General features: G+C 40.1%; 1 protein-coding gene across 4 annotated transcripts in view; it reads left to right on the top strand.

Moving 5' to 3' along the window:
* Positions 1-20,189, top strand: part of TULP4 (TUB like protein 4) — a 284,224-nt gene that overhangs the window by 36,192 nt on the left and 227,843 nt on the right. The window contains exon 1 of one of the 4 annotated variants that reach the window (XM_054558384.2): positions 10,527-10,786. The exons of the other annotated variants lie outside the window; for them this stretch is intronic. The gene's annotated coding sequence lies outside the window, so the exon portion shown is untranslated. Of the gene's footprint in view, positions 1-10,526; positions 10,787-20,189 lie in introns of those variants that run through there. 4 annotated transcript variants of the gene reach the window in all.

Raw genomic sequence — 20,189 nt, forward strand, 5'->3', positions numbered from 1 at the left:
CGAGGTCTCACTCTGTTCCCCAGGCTAGTCTCAAACTCCTGGGTTCAAGCCATCCTCCTGCCTTGGATTCCCAAAGCGCTGGGATTACAGGCATGAGCCACCACGCCTGGCCCCACATTAAAAATTTTGAAAGGGTAGCTTTGATTCAGGTGTAACTGTCCTCCTAAAGAAAAATAAAATGTTCTAAGAAGTTTTATTTTAAAGTTGGAAAGCACTGAGAATAAATCTGTTTTGGGGGAAACGTTGAAATGCTACGTTTGAAAATCTGTAGAATTTGCTTCAGGTGAGACAAAGGATGGGTTAAGTCATTGAAAGGACTCACTGGGACAGATGTGCAGTGGAGGGTTTAAAAGTATTTGCGGAAAAATATTTAGAATGTTTAATTTCTAAATTAGAAATGTATGAGTGAGTTTAGGAGGAAGGGGCTGGTTAAGTACCCAGGGATTGGTTCCACAGTTGCTGAGCATACACTGTCACCAAGTCAGATGTGGCTACTGTCCTCGGGGAGGTGACAGGTAGGGGAGAAAGCCTTATCCACTAGGTTTTAATTCAAGGTGCCAAGAACCATGTGATGTGGCAACAGGTGCATTTCAAGCATATAGAGGTGGAATTTTTCAGTTGGGAATTACCAGTGGTCACCAATGTTTTTATCATCAGATTCTTTTTATATTTTCTTTCTTCCTCCCTTCCTGCCCCCACGGCTATGATCTTATTACTAGCCAAGAATTGTTGTTCAGTACAAGATAATGGTATTAATAGCTCATATTTGTTTATTATGCTTAATGTGCGCTGAATGAGGGAGAGGCTGGAGCTGAAGAAGAGGATCTGGTGGTGAGTACTGTGGAACCCCAGCATCCCAGGTCAGCCAAGGCAGAGGAACAAGCAGAGGAGACAGAAAGAATCACAAGGGAGGAGGAAACTATCAGGAAGTTCCTGTAGAGAACTTACAATTAACTCACTGAAATCCTTCCACAGCTGCCTGAGATAGGTTTTGTCATACCTCCATTTTACAGTTGGGTAATCTGAGACTTTGAGTAGTTAAGTAGCATAGCTCTAATGCAGGAAGTAGTCATTGACAGACCCAGAATTTGAAGTGAGGCTGTCAGCTTCCTGAGTTCCCCTTCTTAATCACTACTGCTTTCCAAGTTTCTAGAGTGTTTCAGTCAAAAACAAATGTGACAGTTTGGTTTGTGTAACTTTACTATAGTAGATGTGTAGTTCTCAATACATACTTTATCTTAGCCAGAAGGCTAAGGAAGCGATCAATATGTGTTTTAAATATTGAAAAAAGAGCTTATGGACTTTGATTATTGGGTTTGTAGATGCACAGAGATCTCATGACCTCGCTTTGGAAATCTGGTCCGATCTTGTCGTTTTGCCTTTTGGCGAAAGTGAAGGCCCTTGTTGAGGGACCTACCCGACACTTACTGGAGCTTGAGCCTGGGTCTCTTGAGTCCAAGGTCAGAGTTTTTCCCATTGTACTATGATGTCCTTGGAGTGTGTGTTCTTTACACAGACAGTGTTGCAAGTGAAAGTTAGGGAAAGTCAAAATGGGTAAGATGCTAAAAGTGCCCTTATCAAGACCACAGATAAGCTTCAGGAGCCACATCCAATGTCTTCATTGAACTGGACCTTTCTGCAGGCCCTCTCCTCGCTCAGGTGTTGAGACTCCCCTCTCTGTTGGTTTCCTCCACCCTGTTCACTCTTCCTTCTCACCCTCCTCTGCTGGCTCCCTACCTTTATTTACCTGACGTGAGGTTCCACAGGGCTCACCACTAGAGCCTTTCCTCCATCTTCATCCTCCCTCACTGGGCTTAGTATGTTCTGTATTCTGTAGTTAAAACTTACCTTTATGTTGATGACACTGACTTATCTCCAGTCTATACTTTGACTCCGAGGTTCAGATGCAAGTGTCCAGCTATTTACTTGACCCTGCCATTTGGATGTCTCCTAGACATTGCAGATTCAACATGCCACATCTGCTCATGGCAACTCCATGCCCTGTCCCATTCTTCTTCAGCTCAATTACTGCCACCACCAATTGGGAATTATTCATAACTGTAATAGCTGACACTTACTGAGAGTTTATTATGTGCCGGTCGCTGCCTCAAAAATATTACACGAATTAACACAAATAATCTGTTTGGTCCTAACAATAGTACCATGAGGTAGGTTGTGGTAATAGTAATAGCTAATATAGCTCCTAGTATGTACCAGGCACAGTTTTAAGCATGTTACAGATATTAACTTGTTGAATTCTTATCACAGATTCATGAGGTAGATACTGTTATTATCTCTAATTGATAGGTAAGAAAACTGAACTACAGAGAGATTAAGTTACTTGCTCCACGTCCCTCGGTTAAAACCTGCCTCCCGGGCTGGGTGCAGTGGCTTACACCTGTAATCCCAACACTTTGGGAGGCCGAGGTGGGTGGATCATGAGGTCAGGAGTTCGAGACCAGCCTGGCCAACATGGTGAAACCCCATCTCTACTAAAAATACAAAAATTAGCTGGGCATGGTGGCAGGCACTTGCAGTCCCAGCTACTTGGGAGGCTGAGGCAGGAGAATTGCTTGAACCTGGGAGGTGGAGGTTATAATGAGCCGAGATCATGCCACAGCACTCCAGCCTGGGTGACAGAGTGAGACTCTTTCTCAAAAAACACACACACACACACACACACACACACACGCAAACCAAAAGCCTGCCTCCCAGCTGCTCTCTTGTCCCTCTCTGTAGTGAGCATCTTAGTGCTGGCCACCACCAGCTGTCTCTGGATCACTGCAGTAGCCTCCTGCTTGTGCTTTCTGCCTTCACTCTGTTCTCTTCCACACAGCAACAATATTGGTCCTGAAATGGAAACCAGAACATTTCATTTAAACCTTCCAGTGGCGGCCGGGCGCAGTGGCTCACGCCTGTAATCCCAGCACTTTGGGAGGCCGAGGCGGGCGGATCATGAGGTCAGGAGATCGAGACCATCCTGGCTAACGTGGTGAAACCCCACCTCTACTAAAAATACAAAAAAATTAGCTGGGTGTGGTGGTGGCCACCTGTAGTCCCAGCTACTCGGGAGGCTGAGGCAGGAGAATGGCCTGAACCCGGGAGGCGGAGCTTGCAGTGAGCTGAGATTGCGCCTCTGCACTCCAGCCTGGGCAACAGAGCGAGACTCCGTCTCAAAAAAAAAAACAAAAAAACAAAAAAACAAAAAAAAACCTTCCAGTGGCTTCCCACTGCACTCCGAATAAAATATAATCCCCTTTCTGTTGCCCACAGGCCCCTCCTAAGCAACCCCCCAACGTCCTGGTCTTTTCCGTATTCTCACACATGCCAGAGTCTTTCCTGCCTCTTGTTAGCCTTTTATTGATCTCTTCCATTTTGTTGTTCTCTCCGTTAGAATGTAAGCTCCCTGAGGGCTAGAGCTTGATCAATGTAGAAAGAAATAAGTAAGAAATAAGAACAGGTTTAATTTTAGGCTATATCAGTATTCCATTTTGAAAATGTGTTCTGAGTTCCAAAAGAGCCAAATCTTACTAGACTGGAACACAGTCCAGTGCCGAGTTGTGGAGTGCTTGTATAGTTCTGCCACTGTCTGGAACCCATGCGCTACAAGTGTCCTGCACAGTTGCAGCTTTGTTGTTGTTGCTTCCCTCTTAGTCCTGCCCATCTTCTTCATGTGCCACGGTGTTTGAACTTCATGAGGCTGCTGCTGTCAAAACTGTGGTGATTCTGATGATTCTGTGGATAGTAGAAGAAAACTGGCCAGGGACATACAGGGAGAGAAGCTGAGCCTGAGAGGGTTTGGCCATATTCCTGCCTGTGAAAGACCACGGGAGATGGTAATCTTCAAGGTCCCACACTGACCCTCACCAATTCATATTCTCCTGGCACTGATTTGCAAATTGAGCAACAAGTCTAGCTGTCTGGATGGCCACAGTTACTACCTTCTTTAGCTCCAATGCCCATTCTAACCCATGGCAGCTCTTTGTCACTGTCCCTAGAGATTCCTTTGAACCCACTTTGATGTACGTAACTACACTAATGGCAAGTTCTTTCATTTTCTTCAGTAACCAAACCTGTCAGCATGGAGCCCAAGGAAATAGGTCTTGTGAGAATTTCTGTAGTAAGCAAAAACATAGAATTTGGGGTAATATTAGTAAATAAGCAATAACTTAGCAAATTAAGATCTTGTTTGTAGTTCTGCTGTGGAGGACAGTAACTCGTTATCTAAGACCCTGTGACTTTTAAAGAAGTGTCATTCTGTGAAAGTATTGAGGGAGGGTAGGCCCCTGCTGTGACTATAGGAGTATACAGTTCACATATACTTTCTAAATATTGAGCAGGAGTAATCACTGTAATAAACTAGGGAGACTTTTTCTTTTTTTTTTTGTTAAGGCAGTCTTGTTCTGTCACTCAGGCTGGAGTACAGTGGTGCGACCTCAACTCACTGTAACCTCCGCTGCAAGAGTTTAAGCGACTCTCCTGTCTCAGCCCCCCAAGTAGCTGGGATTACAGGTGTGTGCCACCATGCCTGGCTAGTTTTTGTGTTTTTAGTAGAGACGGGGTTTTACCATGTTGGGCAGGCTGGTCTCGAACTCCTGACCTCAAATGATCTGCCCACCTTGGCCTCCCAAAGTGCTGGGATTACAGGCGTGAGCCACTGCGCCCGGCTGGGAGACTTTTTCTTCTTCCTTCTTTCTTCTTCTTTCTTTCTTTCTTTTTTTTTTTTTTTGAGACAAGGTTTTGCTCTGACACCCAAGCTGAAGTGCAGTGGCATGATCATAGCTCACTGCAGCCTCAAACTCCTGGGCTCAAGTCATCCTCCCGTCTCAGCCTCTCAAGTAGCTGGGACTACAGGTGTGCAACCACCCCCTGGCTAATTTTTTTTTTTTTTTATAGTAGACATGGAGTCTCACACTGGTCACAAACTCCTCCTTCTTCTAAAGCAACAAAAACGTCTTCAATGGACAATGTTGTTGACATGGAATGGTAAACATGACTCTCAGAACTGTTGTACTGAGTTCATAACTTATTTAGGTGACAGTAGGTCAATATAGATGGTGCCAGCTAGACACCCTTGTGTCATAGGGTCCCTTTGCCCAGCACTCTATTTTTAAATTCAGAATAATTGGGAAGTGGTGGGTGCAAACCCACTGCTTTCTCTGCAGACCTACCAAGGTGTTATGCAAGCAGTATATTTACATAAATGTATATTGCATAAATATATAGCATATTTGCTAATAATAATACCAAGGTATTATGGAAATAGAGAAGGCCTAACTTATTAGAACCCACGTTTGTTTGTTTGCCAAGACCTCTGCTGGTCTTCTTTTTTTTTGGTCTTTTTTTCCTTTTTTCTGTTTTTTTTTTTGAGATAGGGTCTTGCTCCCGTTGCACAGGCTTAAGTGCAGTGGTGCAGTCATGGCTCACTGCAGCCTCAACTTCCCAGGCTCAGGTGGTCCTCCCACCTGAGCTTCCCAAGTAGCTCGGACTACAGGCGTGTGCTACCACACCTGGCTAATTTTTTGTATTTTTATTAGAGACAGTTTTTCACCATTTTGCCCAGGCTGGTCTCAAACTCCTGGGCTCAAGCAGTCTTCATGCCTCAGCCTTCCAAAGTGCTGGGATTACAGGCGTGAGCCACCATGCCCAGCCCTACAGCATCTGTTTACGCTAGGTCTGTCTCTTGGTCTTGAATGTCATCTTTAATGACCTCTCAGTCAGGGAGGTCAGGAAAATGAGATTTCTTTGTAGATATTAAAGAGTATCAGAGAAATTACTTTTGGTGTTGCAGCCCAAGTACATCATGGGTTAGAATGACTTTTACAGATTAGCCTGTGTAGCAATGATAATGCTTATGACATTACTTCTCTAGAAATATTTTTTCAGAGTTCTGAACAACCTGTTTGTAAGAAGACTTTAACAGCATAGTCTGTGAGTTAATTGGGGAGATTGATGTTAGGGCCACCAGGAGCAAGGGTTAATTTTGGCCACAGTAGCCAAAACAACTCTTGCCCCATCCCTCCCTCCTGCTCAGTGTGGCTCGTGTAGGTAGTTGTCTTGTTTCTAGTGTCACACTAGGCTTGGTTACCCTGAGTTTCTGGTGGCCTGGAGGGTAACTTTTGGCCTTTGTGTGGAAGCTGTCACTTTGCACCTTAAATATCAGATCTTAATTCAGGGACTTCTTGAGATGATGTCCTTCAGTGATGCAGATATTCTGAAACAACTCCCTGTAACAGTCCCAGGTACGAGAGATATCCCTTCTTTTCTTTTTCTGGCAGCAGTAACCTTTGTGGTCTTTCTGGGCCGTCTCAAGCTTGGCTTGAGGCAACTCTCTTTCCTTCACTCAGAGAGCATCATATCAACTCCCATCACCTCATCCCTGGAATTCTCTTGACTTCTTTTGCTGCTGTGGCCTTTGAACCAGAGCCCAGGCTCAAGCTTTTGTTGGGTTCTCTCAACATAGGTGGAGGTGAATGTGGACTCCCTTCCTCTTGTACTAAATTCATCATCATAGGCATGGAATAACTGAGCTTCAAGGGATCTTAAGTCTGTTGCATGTCAGTCAAGTGGACTGCCCTCTGTTTGCATTAGATGAAGTATTGGGGGAAGTGTAAGGTCTGTGTTTTCACAGCTCCTTTGAGACTGCTAAAGGTGTCTGGCCTGTACTGTGTGGTACAATGAGCTGTATTGACAATACAGCTTCACAAAGAGCAAGTCTAGTACTGTATCTTTCCATGCAATTGTTTTGATGTAGTACATTTTGTAGTGTTTAGAGGGGACATGTAGAAGAAAATACTAATTTTTTTTTTTTTTTTTTGGCCATATGCTTTAGTGTAAAATGATCCAGCACTTTCCAAAAGATATTTTTATTAGTAGTACTAAAATATTATCTGTATGCTCATGTTGATTAAATTGATTGAAAAGCTTAATTTTCAATACATATACTTAGATCTTTCCTAGAAAAAAATGTAATGTTAACTTTGATAATACTTTTTGTTTGATGTAATTTGAGAACATTTTGACATCGTAAGTTGAGAAGAACAGTTGCTCTGATAATAGTGAGATTAGTTTCTTCTTGATCATTTTACCTATTTTATTAGTTTATTTTGTTTTTTAATAGGTGCCAGCAAGTATTCTTTATTTGATTCTGATATTTTTCCCCTTTAAGCATCTTATTGAACAAATACTTTTAGAGGACCTCCTATGTTTAGGGCACTGTTGTAGAACCAGTGAAAGGAAGGAGAGCTGGAGGTAAGTTGCAGTCTCTATTTGGGGAGCTTGCCTGGGTGAGTTTAGCTTTCTTTACGTAGACCCCATGGGGATCCAGAATACTGGCCATAGTTTTTTTTTTTGTTTTTTTTTTTTTGAGACGGAGTCTCATTCTGTCCCCCAGGCTGGAGTGCAGTGGCGTGATCTCGGCTCACTGTAAGCTCCGCCGCCTGGGTTCACGCCATTCTCCTGCCTCAGCCTCCCGAGTAGCTGGGACTACAGGTGCCTGCCTCTACGCCTGGCTAATTTTTTTTTTTGTATTTTTAGTAGAGACAGGGTTTCACCGTGTTAACCAGGATGGTCTCGATCTCCTGACCTCGTGATCCGCCCGCCTCGGCCTCCCTAAGTGCTGGGATTACAGGCTTGAGCCACCGTGCCCGGCCTGGCCATAGTTTCTGAAAATGTAGAACAATGAGTAGATATTCAGAATTCAGAACTTAAATTATATATGCTTTCTACTGTCTAGTTTAAAATTTAAAAGATAACTGTTAAATTCACACTTAAATTGCTTTAGTACGTCTTTATGATTTTAGCTCAAGTATGACAGAATGAAGATATGTTCTTTTCCCTTCACTGCTGTGTTCTGATCTTAATGTCACGGGAGGACAGTAATATTGTGTTTGACACTAATACATTTAGAAGATAATTTCTAGCCTCAGTTTATGATAGCTATGTACATTTATGAGGAAAATCTTTAGCACATGGCTTACATGGTACAAAAATTAGTTTCAAATGACTTCATCTGTGTTTAATATCTGATTAATTATGTTAAGAAAAAAAGAGAAAATAAAATGGAGACTCTCTCTCCCAGGCCAGCCATTTGATGATAGCACAGTTGGGAACGTGTCCTTGGCCTCTTTCCTCCTCCTCCCCGCTAGAATGGTGTAGGTCCTCTTTACTCTTAGTGAGATATACAGCAGACCTATTCATACTCTTCCAAGAAGTTCTCAAAACAGCAGACAGCTGTGAACACTTGATACGTGTTTGGCTTGGAATTCAGCATGTGAACCTCTGCCTAGATGGTTTTTCCCTAGACCAGAGGGCTTATTTCAGAACACAGTTGTGAAGTGAGGTGATGCTTCTTTACGGCGCGGCTAAACGTGCGCCACTAACTGCATGGATAGACAAGAGATGCACCACGGTAGACGTGAGGGTTTGACTTTCTCCATAACTGGGAAGTTAAAATTGACAGTTTGGTAAGAAGGAAAGTTGCGTATTTCTCATGTATTCCATCGCCATTTCCTTTTATTTATCAACGTGAATGTTGACAGTTGGGCCTCAGTATGAATTTTAATTAGAATTGTAGTATAGCATTAATCTTACCATGGTAGCAAGACCAGTGTAATATGAATACACTTAAAAAAAACTTATACATTAAAAAATGAATAATTGAAGCCATGCCAAGTCTATGATACTATGCATTCATGCCCTTTTATCTTTTTTTAATTACCTTTTTATTTTTGATATTTCAACTGATCATTTATTACCTTTTCCTCCCTGGTTATTTAAAGTTATCTTTTCTTCATTTTTCTTTACCAGGAATCTAGTTTATTAGTGTTTTGGGACAAGTGGCTACCTGAATATAGATTTTATTTTTGTTGTGAAAATTGGTTTCTTACAGAAATTCTTCAGTGAAGTTAAGAAGTGCTTCATGCCAAAGGAGAAAACTGGTCAGGAGGAGTCCCTGCATAGTTTGATTTCCACTTAAATGAGGCCCTGCCTCAGTGCCTGTGCAGCTGTCTGTTGGCTGCCGAGACAAGTCTGCAAGCCTAGCTTTCCTTATGGAGTGGTGATAGTTGGGTGACTAATTGAAGATATGATTTTGTATTTGAGGACCCAAGCAGAAGAAAGTCTCACATTCTAATGGTCTTTGAAAGGTGCACTCTTTTAACTGTTTAAATCGGGAGAGAGAAATGCTGTAATTGGTCATCTAAATTAGAAAGTTAAGGCTGTTTTATTCTGCTTAGCACAGTGCCTGGAATGTTAGGCACTCAAGTGTTTGTACAGTGAATGAATAAATGGACAGATGGATGGATAAATAAATTTAGTTGATCTTTATTTTAAAAAAATATTTTATTTAAAAAGAAATGAATAGCAGATACCTTACATTAAACGTGAGGAGTAATAGCTCACTTGTAGCTTTTGCACTCCCATGTCTTTGGGCAAATGACTGGGGTGAATGGATTATGACAGGGGGCCAGGGTGAACCACCTTACTTTGTGGGTGTTATGGGAGGGATATTTAAAAAGGCAGAAGGAGAAAGAACATCTCATTTGTTTCCATGCATTTTACTGGTATCTCAGTGAGGTAATTCAGACTTAAATCCTAGGTTGAAATTCCTGCCGTAATTTTTTTTTTTTTTTTTTTTGAGATGGAGTTTTGCTCTTGTTGCCCAGGCTGGAGTGCAGTGGCACGATCTCAGCTCACTGCAACCTCCGCCTCCTGGATTCAAGCAATTCTCCTGCCTCAGCCTCCCGAGTAGCTGGGATTACAGGCGCCTACCACCATGCCTGGCTAATTTTTTGTGTCTTTAGTAGAGATGGGGTTTCACTATGTTGGCCAGCTGGTCACCTTAGTTTTTTTTTTTTTTTTTAATTTACAGAACTGGCTTAAATGTAGTGAAGCATTTCCATTCCGGTTTTTATCCTTCCATTAGCCAGAAGGGTTGATGGGGGCAGGTGGTCACATTTCACAGCGAAGCAAGGAGGTGGGTAAATGCAGTGCCGAGTCTTAGAACCAATCCTTAGCTTGTTAGCTGGCCTCATTAAGAGTCATGATTTTTAGGGAGAAGGGGAAGGACAGGTTCTCTTTTCTGTTTTGTTCATAGCATGTTTTGGACCACATTAACCTAGCCCTTAAAACATTGCTTTTACTGAGTTACCCATTAATGTTAAGCTTTTATTCATGTTTGCTATAGGAAATAATTGTAAACCCTATTTTTACATTTGTGTGAGATTATTGTCTTTGTCCCTTCCACCATCTGATGACTCTTCTGTAGTGCTTCACTGGTGACATTTCTTCAAAATTTAACACTGGGAAAAACATCTTTCCTGGCTAACTAGTCATTTTCCTCATTTCTGATGAGATTTGTGTAAGCCATCCTGAGTCTCTCTTTGCCCTGATCAAGAGTATACTTCAGGCCAAGTTTTTTATACTTTGCATTAACATTTTTGCTGTCTTCTTTTTCTTAAGTCTATTTTTCCTTTTAAAAGTTTTTATAAACAGTCTTATTTTGTATGTGCTTTTAATTAGGTGCTTTACATTCTTCTCGGAAAGAGTCATGTTTCTAATAGATTCTTTAAAACAACAGTGCATGTTCATTTTTAAGTACTTTGAATTTATGCTTGTTGCTTCTGGAACCTTTTCTCGCTAACCCTAGTTAATTTTTCTTTCTCGTTTGGTCCTGGGTCAAGCTGAGTATCTCCACGTTTAGGTGCACAAATACTATTTTGTGAAGATCTTAAATTTGTGGTATAAGAACTTGAAGGAAATAGAACTGATTTGTTACTTCTAAAAGGTAAGCTTTTGATAAGTGAATATGAATTCCCTCTAAGAACTAGATGATATAAATCATTGCTGAACCCCAAACTAATGTTCATTATGTCCAGCTGTGATTATAACCTTTGACTGAAATGTGGGTTAAGGGAACATTTGGATCATTATCTTTTTTCCTGCTACCCAGTGTCTACTCTTTGATTTGAGGTAATGCTATTTTCTGGGAAGAAGAGCTACAAGATTTAAATCCTGCCGTTAATTTTCTCATGTTATATTTGTGCACCTATAGGGCATGGTAGTAGTCAAGAATCAACTGAATTTTCCCTGACACTTTTTATTCTTGTTAGTGTTAACTGTAATAACACCTGTGTAAAGCAGGCATCTGGATCTTCCAGGACCACAGATGCTTTCTTGATGAACCCCATGTCATGGTAACCCTTTCTCTGTCTAGAATTATTTTAATTATTTCATATACAGAACGTTGTATTACATGAAAATCTATGGGCTGGGTACAGTGGCTCACACCTGTAATCCCAATACTTTAGGAGGCCGAGGCGGGCGGGTCACTTGAGATCAGGAGTTCGAGACCAGCCTGGCCAACATGGTGAAACCCCACCTCTAAAAATACAAAAATTAGTTGGGCATGGTGGTGGCGCACACTTGTAGTCCCAGCTACTCAGGAGGCTGAGGCAGGAGAATCGCTTGAATCCAGGAGGCAGAGGTTGCAGTGAGCTGACATCCCACCACTGCACTGCAGCCTGGATGACAGAGCAAGACTCCGTCTCAAAAAAAAAACCCTATAAAGACCTTCATCTGTAAGAACCTAGATACAGTGCTGCCACCATGGCTCTATGGCTTCTTTTAGCCTCATTTTGCCAACTTGTAACTATTAATATCTTCCATAAATGGCTATTGTTGTAATAAAAGAAAATCATTTTTAGAAATTTTGAAACACTATGTCTAGCTACATTCAATAATAATTGAATCAGAATAATAAATGTTTCGAAGCCCCTGGTGGTAGTTCACTTATTTTCCATTCTTTATAACAAAATTCTTGTGTAAAACGTAAGGTTTTGGCTTGTGCTCTGGATCTTAGCACTTTACAGCAGGCAGAGCACAGCGTCTCCTTCATTCATCTTAGTTCCTTGTACTTGGGGTTTCCTGTGTGCTATTTCCTGCCTGAATTTGATTCAACTTTGGATCTGTGTGCTTGTCGTTATAGAATTATATATGCAAGTGATACTACTATGTTCTTAAACTGTCCTCTTTATTGGTGGAAGTACCAGTAAATAGAATCATTATATTCATTTACCTACCAGTCATCCTTCAGAACTAATTGCTAAAGTGCAGGTTGGTCTCTTTTCACTAGGAAATAAACTGCCTCCAGCCTTCTGCTTCAGCAGGTCTGCTCCTTGCACCTCAGGCTCCTCCTCCACCCCAGCCAGCTTCAGCCTCTCTCTTGTATTGGCTGCTTGTGTTTTTCTTCACCCTCTCTGGGAGTTCCCTGGAGTGTCCTCCTGTCCTTTGACGGCTTATGTAGTTTCTGCACTCACCTCAGGGAATGATTTCTAAACCACATCCGAAGTGAAAAGTGGTAGATAATGGACCCTCCTGTAAATGAGGCTGACCGTATATTCTGGAAAACTCTCCTGCTCTAAGCCCTTAGAAATACTGCAAAAGATACAGCAAACATCCTTTAAAAGTCTTTATCAAAAGAAAGTGAGAAAAATCCATAGGTGGGGAAAAAGAGAAAGAGGAGTGAGTGTTTCTGGGAGACAGAAGGTCACTGAAGGCCAGGGCCTGGGACTCATTCAGGCCAGATGGAGGCCAGGCTGGAAAACAAAACAAAAACATCATCAGCAAATGGAGTTAAAAAGAAAAAGTCTCTTTTGAGACTGTTTGGCTTGGGATTTGAATTAATGCTACCTGCGTGGTCTGGAAAACCCCAAGCTGAGAAACGAATCTAAATGCTTCTGAGTTGGAAGAGCCCAGGGGTGCTTGGCAGAAAGAAAGAAATGCAAATCGCTTCAAGAAGAATGCTACCCTCCACCCGCTGATGCAGAGCTGGGGATATGCTGACGATAGAAACATTGCTAGACATATAAGGAAATGAGCCGCCGTGAATGAGAGTCAGCTTAAAGTCAGTGATGACGTGCCATCTGCTTGATTGGTTCATTCCTCACTTTTTAGCTGACCACCCATTATATACTGAGTGCTGTTCTCAGTGCTGTGGTTATAATGGCAAAACATCTGTGGAGAAATAGGTACTGAGCTGCTGACCAGAGGCTTTGGTACATTTGGCCTGCAGCCCTGCCCACCTCAGGGCTCTGAGTCAATGCTAGAAAACTGGTGCTTGGCTGGTCCCAGTTTGAAAACTGCTGATTATGTTAATTCCTGGATTTTACAAATGAAAAAACTGAGACCACAGTGGTTAAGTAACTTGCCCGAGGTGTGAGCCTCAGTTTCCTTGCCTGTGGAATGGGGATGATACCTACCTCACAGGGTTGCTGTGGCTATGAAAGGTTAACCAGCATGTTTTCTGCCTCAGATATGTCTATTCTTCCTTTGTCTTCATCTTTAATGATCACAGATAGTACAAGGACCCAGTTCTCCTGCTTTTCAGGTTCAACACTTTCCTGTTGCTGGTATGATTCTCAAGGTCTTTGATTGTTCAAGCCCTACACAGAGCTCCACACCCTCACTCTTAATTGTTCTCTGATTATTTCATGTATGTGAGTTTCCCCTTCCTAACAGATTGTGAACAGTTTACCTTCAGGGTCCAGATTTTGTATTTTTATGTTAGTTTTATGTTGTCTAGTCTTGGACTGGTCTGTTACTAGATTTTGTGTTGTTGTTAAGCAACAATAAACAATTCTTTATAACAAATAATTTGTTGTTTATAACAATAAACAATTATTATTTGTTTATTGTTGCTTCATTAATCACAGTAGTTCCATTGTAATGAGGAAACAAGAATATTTCTGTCCAAAAAGTCATTATGCGAGACTTTTGGTAACGTAAGGAAACACTTTTGCTGGCCATTTATGATGTTGACATCTGTATTCTGCTCCTTCAGTCTCTGACTGATGATTCCTACCTGAATTCCTACTGTGGTTTGCCTTACAGTACAGGCCTGCTCATTCCTTCTGTACCAGGCCTGTTTGTGAGTACTGTTCACCACCCTGAGAGTCTCTCTGTATGTTGGAAATCATTGAATGAATAGCTCACAGCCGCTTCCATGTAGTTGTAAGCACATGTATTAGGATTGGAAGTGCATCCATTTGTATGGGCACGGGTCCATGGTTAGCTTTGTTCCCCTGTCGCCCGGCCCTGCCCTGCCCTGATCTCTGGCCTAGAGGGACAATGTGGGTGTACTGTCTGTGTCTTCCCTGTCCATCTGTTGGCCGAGGGTCAGGCACTTCTGCTTACCATCAGAACCAAGAAGGAATCACTTGGAATTCATCCCTCCCATAGAACCCAACTGTGGCTGGGCTATAGCCAGGGCTCTGTTCAGTTGCTGGCTGCGTTTCAGCTCTCCATTTGAGTCCTTTCTATATGAAAAACATGAAAATGCCAGGGGATTATTTTTGCAAGTAAAAAAGATGGCAGCAGATGTGAAAACAGATTTACTCATCATGATGTAAATTGGTGTTTTGTTTTCATTTTAGTTTAACAATATATAGGTATTCATGAAAATATTTGGCTGTAAAAAATTAGGAAAATTACAAACTGCCATTATCTGTTGCAGTTCATTCAATTCAGTTTTTTTGGAAAGAACTTGAAATTGTAAGTTAAAAAATTTACTGAAATTTGTGCTAGTTAAGCTTTAAGAATTCTAAGTAATAATCCAAAAGACATTTCAAAATTCAGATTTATCAAAATCAATTGTACCTTTCTTTGTACAGATATAATAATTTTCTGGAATATGGAATGTGGTGGTAGAAGTAATGCAGAATTGTTTTGCCATAGCCTTTGTTTTCTCTCGCAATTATTTCTGTGTTTCTTCTGTTTTATAAAGGAAATGGATTGTGTTTAGTAATTTCCTCTGTACCTGTAACCACGAGAGTAAACTTTTTATTACATCTAAACTTGTTTATTCTTGTATACATGCTAGACCATAGACTAGTTGAAATTTTCTGTGTTACCATGGGTCTGTGAAAAGATCTTGTCTTACTGGTCTTGTATTCCTAGGAAATTTCAGTATGATGATATCACTTAAACACTGTAACTGTGGGACATTGGCAGGAGCTTGGGGATATTTTTAGCTACTTGGAACTCTTATTGTAATGGTATTTATTAGTAATTCAAGACAAATTTTATTAATTATGCTCGATGGGTTTATTGCCATCCAAGACTGCAGTGTTTTAGATGACTAGAATTTAGCTTTTTAAGAACCCCAAATTTTTATTTCAGCTCTTTCAGTGGAAAATTTTCTAAAATATGCAATTTCCTTCTTAATGAGAAGATAGTGAACATAATAGGACTTGTAATTTCCCACTCGGGGTCATCTCTTTATTCTTTTGTGAGGACGCACAGTAATGCTTTTGGAAGGGGTCAGCATGTTGGGCTTCTTCCTACATTTAATGGTCATTTGTCAACAGATATTTACTGAGTTCTTTTCTAGGTCTGGAGATTCAGTGATGAAGGCATTATTTCTTGCCCTCAGAAGGTTCACATTGTAGTAGGGAAGATAAACCAGGTAGTAAATCTTAGGACACAATGGGATGTTTACAGTGAAGAGGAGAGGCCAACCTGGAGTATATGGGTTTGAGATCCATACAGATCTGGGTTCAAGTTACAGGGTGAATGGAGTTGTTAAGTTCCATCTAGCATTTGCGTGGCCAGACATATGCATGTGTAGTGTTTATTTCTGTCGTGGCAGTAAAAAGACTTCTCCTGTAGTTTATTGGCCTATAAAATAATATAATTTATGACATCATTGGAAAAGTATTTTTATTCCTACGTAGGGTCATTTGTTTCTAGAGTAAAACAGTTTTAACACCATATACAAATAAAAGCACTTTTATTCAACTGAACATGCATTTATTGAATATGTAATATATATGTACATTTTGTTTGCTAGATGTCTTGATGAATAGACAATTAAAAATCCTTACCCTTAAGTAACTCCCAAGTTAGCACGGATGATAAGGGCTCAAATACTTATAATATGGTGTAGAATTGAATGAGCAATTTAAGATAGAAACATTTGCTGTAGAAGACCATACTTACTAGGGAGGAACTGGCAAGGATTTATGGAATAGGTGATGTCGAAGCTGCATCATGAAAGATGGCTAAAATTGGGGGAATTTGGGATGAGCATTGTACTTGGATGGATTAGCTTGGAGCTTAGTACTGGCAGTAAATATATTAATACTTTGAAAGAAGAGTAATTTTTATAGAGGACCCTGGTGGAAGACAAGACTGGCACGATAGGTAGGTGTATGGCCCTTCTGTGAAGGCCCTTGAATGCCAGGCTGAGGAGGGTGTTCTTAGCCAGTGAATGTGACCAAGTGACTGTTTTTAAAGTGGCAAATGATACTATTGCAGCTGTCCTTTAGCCCACTGGCAAAATGGGTGAGTATTAACTGAGGGGAGGTCATGTGGTCTAGGGTGAAGAGCACTGAAATTATCAATTGGTTTGAATTCTGGCTTCAGCACTTAATATGCTGGGGGGACTTCAACTTCAGGCAAGTTGCTCAAAACCTTTCTGAGCCTCTGTTTCCTCATAGAGAAAATGGGGATAATGATTCCTTTTATATGGCTGTCTTAAATGACATAACATTTATGAAATCACCTTTAATAATTTGTATGTGCAGTTTGTTTGGGATTTCAGCCTAGGTGGTCTGTTTTCTTTCTTTCCAATCTTCCTATACCTTGTATTGATTTTTGTTGTCTTCTGTGGTAGCTCAGACCTCCAGTACTGTGTGGTAGTAGGGTTCTCATCTTTCTACTTTGTCTAGGATTTCTAGTACAGCGTGATACAGACATCTTTATCTTATTTAATTCTTAAATATGATGTTTGCTATAGATTGTAGGTAAATATCCTTTATCAGAATAAGGAAATTCTCTTCCTAATTTGGAATCTAAAAAAAAAAATGAGTGTTGAATTGTAGGATACTTTTTTGCTTGTGTTGCAATTATCTTTTTCCCTGCTCTTTACTCTTTTAGTATGATGAATTATATCTAATAGATTATATTTCTAATTAGTAGACAAACATTTTCTAATAACCTCTTAGAACTAGTTGTGGCTATTATCACTTTTTAAATATTCTGATTGAGTTTGCGTAATACTGCTGTAGGCTATTCCTGAATGTTTGGTAGAACTTGTTTGTGAAATATATGGCCTGATTTCTTTGTGGGATGATTTTAAACTACAGATTCATTTTCTTTAGTGGTTATAGAACAATTTAGACTATCTTTCTTCTTGAGGTAGTTTTGTTAAATTGTGTTTCTTAGGAATTTATTCATTTCATATGTTATCTAATTTTATAGCATTAAGTTGTTCATGGTATTATTTTAAGTTTCATGGTGTCTGTAGTTAGTTGTAGCCCCCTTTTCATTGTCAGTATTTATTTGTGCTGCTCTGTCTTTATCTGTCTTGCCAGAGCTTTGTGTCTTTGGTTACATTTTGCAAAGAATCAGTGTTTGGCTTTGTTTAGCCTAATTTTTTTTTCTTTTTATTTCTTTAATTTCTGTTTTTAATTATCTTCTTCCTTTACTCTCTTTTGGTTTATGTTGTACTTTTCTAACTTCTTAAGTTGAATGTTTAGCTTCTTAATTTATAACGTAAGTTTTCTTTTCTAACATAAGTTTTATAACGTTTTATAAGTTTCTTCTTTTATAACATTTTTTTTGTTGTTGTTGTTGTTTTGGTTTTTTTGTTTTTTGAGACAGGGTCTCATTTTGTGGTCCAGGCTGGAGTACGGTGGTGCAATCATGGCTTATTGCAGCCTTGACCTCCTGGGCTCAAGTGATCCTCCTACTTCAGCCTTCTGAGAAGCTGGGACCACAGGCATGTGCCGCCATGCCTGGCTGATTTTGTAATTTTTTGTAGAGACGGGGTCTCACTGTGTTGCCCAGGATGGCCTTGAACTCCTAGGTTCAAGCAGTCCTCCCACCTTGGCCTCCTAGTATTGGGATTGCACATGTAATCCACCATGCCCAGAGTAACATAAGCATTTAAGGCAATGAATTTTCTTTCAAAATACCGCCTTTGCTATAGCCAAGAAGTGTTTTGTTTTGTTTTGAGACAGGGTCTCACCGTGTCACTGGAGTGTGGTGGTGTGATTAATGACTCACTGCAGCCTCCACCTCCTAGACTTAAGCCATCCTCCCACCTCAGTCTCTTGTGTAGCTGGGACCACAGGTGCATGCCACCATGCTGGCTAATTTTAAAATTTTTTGTAGAAACGGGGTCCCACTGTGTTGCCCTGGCTGATCTCGATCTCCTGAGCTCAAGCATCCACATCAGCATTTATTATTTTCTGACTCTTTTAGTAATAGCCATTTTAACTGGGGTGAGAAGACATCTGCTTGTGGTTTTGATTTGCATTTCCCTGATGATTAGTGATGTGGAGCACTTTTTCATGTACCTGCTCTCCATTTGTTGTCTCCTCTTGAGAAATGTCTTTTCAGATCCTTTGCCCATTTTTAAATCAGAATGTCTTTTGCTGTTGAGTTCCTTATATATTCTAGTCGTTAATCCTTAGTTGGATGAATAATTTTGCAAATGTTTTCTCCCATTCTGTGGATTATGTCTACTTTGTTGATTGTTTCCTTTGCTGTGCAGAAGCTTTGCACATTTTCATTTATTTTTCCTTTTGTTTTGTTTTTCTAGGGGATTGATTTTGGTCTCCCCTGCTCCCACCTCCATTCTGTTTTTACCCCTCCAGTGATTTAGAAGTTTTATACTTTATTTCTAGTCTTTTAGTGATTGCCCTTTAAATTTTACCATGCTTACCTAAGATAATTAAGTATAAGGTTGAGTATTTTAACTATCCTTCTAAAACAATATAAAGGCTTTAGAGTACTTTTGGCTGTGGTCATATCCTTGTTTTGATCAAATTGTCTTTTTTTTATTTTTTAGTTTTCTACCCTCCCCCCACACTCTTCATAGACACAGTCTAGTGGTTAGGCACATAAACTAGAAACTGAAACCGGCAGCCTGGTGTGACACCCAGCTCTGCTGCCTACCGGATAGTGTTGGGTAAGCATTTAACCTGCCTGTTCCTCAGTTTCCTCACCTATAAAATGTGGACAACAAAAGGATCTTTCTCATAAGGCTAAGGCTTTTAAATGAGAAATATAGTACCTATAAAGCATTAAGAGCTATACCTAGAAGTTGATAAGTACTGTATAATAATATGAGTCTGCTGTTTCTGCTTTATTGTTCTGTTTTGAACAGACATTGTTTAATTTTACCTACATATTTAACAATTTCTTTTTTCGTTGTTTCTTAGACCTTCCTTCTGAGACATTTTCGTTTTACCTGAAGAATATTCTTTACATGTTATATTGCGAGGTCAGTTGGCCTGAAATTTCAGCTGTTATTCTTTTGAAATGGTCTTCTTATTTCACTCTAATTCTTAAAAGACAATCTTTCTGGGAATATAATTGTGTTTTCTTTGAGTGCTTTGAAGATACTATTTCATTGATTTTGGCAGCCAGTGCCACTGTTGAGATGTCTCTGTCATCTAATTGTCATTCTTTTGTAAGCACCTGTCTTTTCCTTTTGGCTACTTCTGAACTCTTCTCTTGGTGTTTTTATTGTGCACTTTTACTAAAGTGTGCCCAGGTGTGGATTTCTTCTTTATTTCTCCTGCGTGGCATATATTGTGCTGCTTCTTGTGTCTGTGCTTTTTTTTTTTTTTTTATCAGTTTTGGCAAATTCTCAGTTGTTATGTCTTCAGATATTTCTTTTCCATTTTCTCTGTTCTGTCTCTTTAGAATTTTAATTAGATTTGTCCTTTTTAATCTGTCTTTCATTTCTCTTGATCTCTTATATTTCTATCTCCTTGTGTCTCTGTGCTATAAAAAAATTGGGTAATTTCTTGAGCTATTAGATCGAGTTCATTAATTCCTTTTTTAGCTGATGTCTTAATTGTAGACTGCATTTTATTGAAGGAATAGGTTTTTCATTTCTAAAAGATTTGGTTCTTTCTGGCATCTTAGATAGTGTCTTGCTTTCTAATTCCTTTAAACATTTCAAACCTAATTATTTAAAGTTCTGTTTATTTCAGTTTCTGAAGATTTGGGGATCTAAATTTGTTGTTTGTACTGAGAACTCATGGTGACTTATTTTGTGTGTTTAGTAATTTTTAATTGTAAACAGATTTTTGGTTGAACCTTATCTAGGGGAATCCTTATTTCCTAAATTGGGACAGTTTGCATGCAGCTAAGATTTGTATTTGCTCTGACATACA

The sequence above is a fragment of the Pongo abelii genome, chromosome 5 (genome assembly GCF_028885655.2).
Source record: "Pongo abelii isolate AG06213 chromosome 5, NHGRI_mPonAbe1-v2.0_pri, whole genome shotgun sequence".
Classification (NCBI taxonomy): Eukaryota; Metazoa; Chordata; class Mammalia; order Primates; family Hominidae; genus Pongo; species Pongo abelii.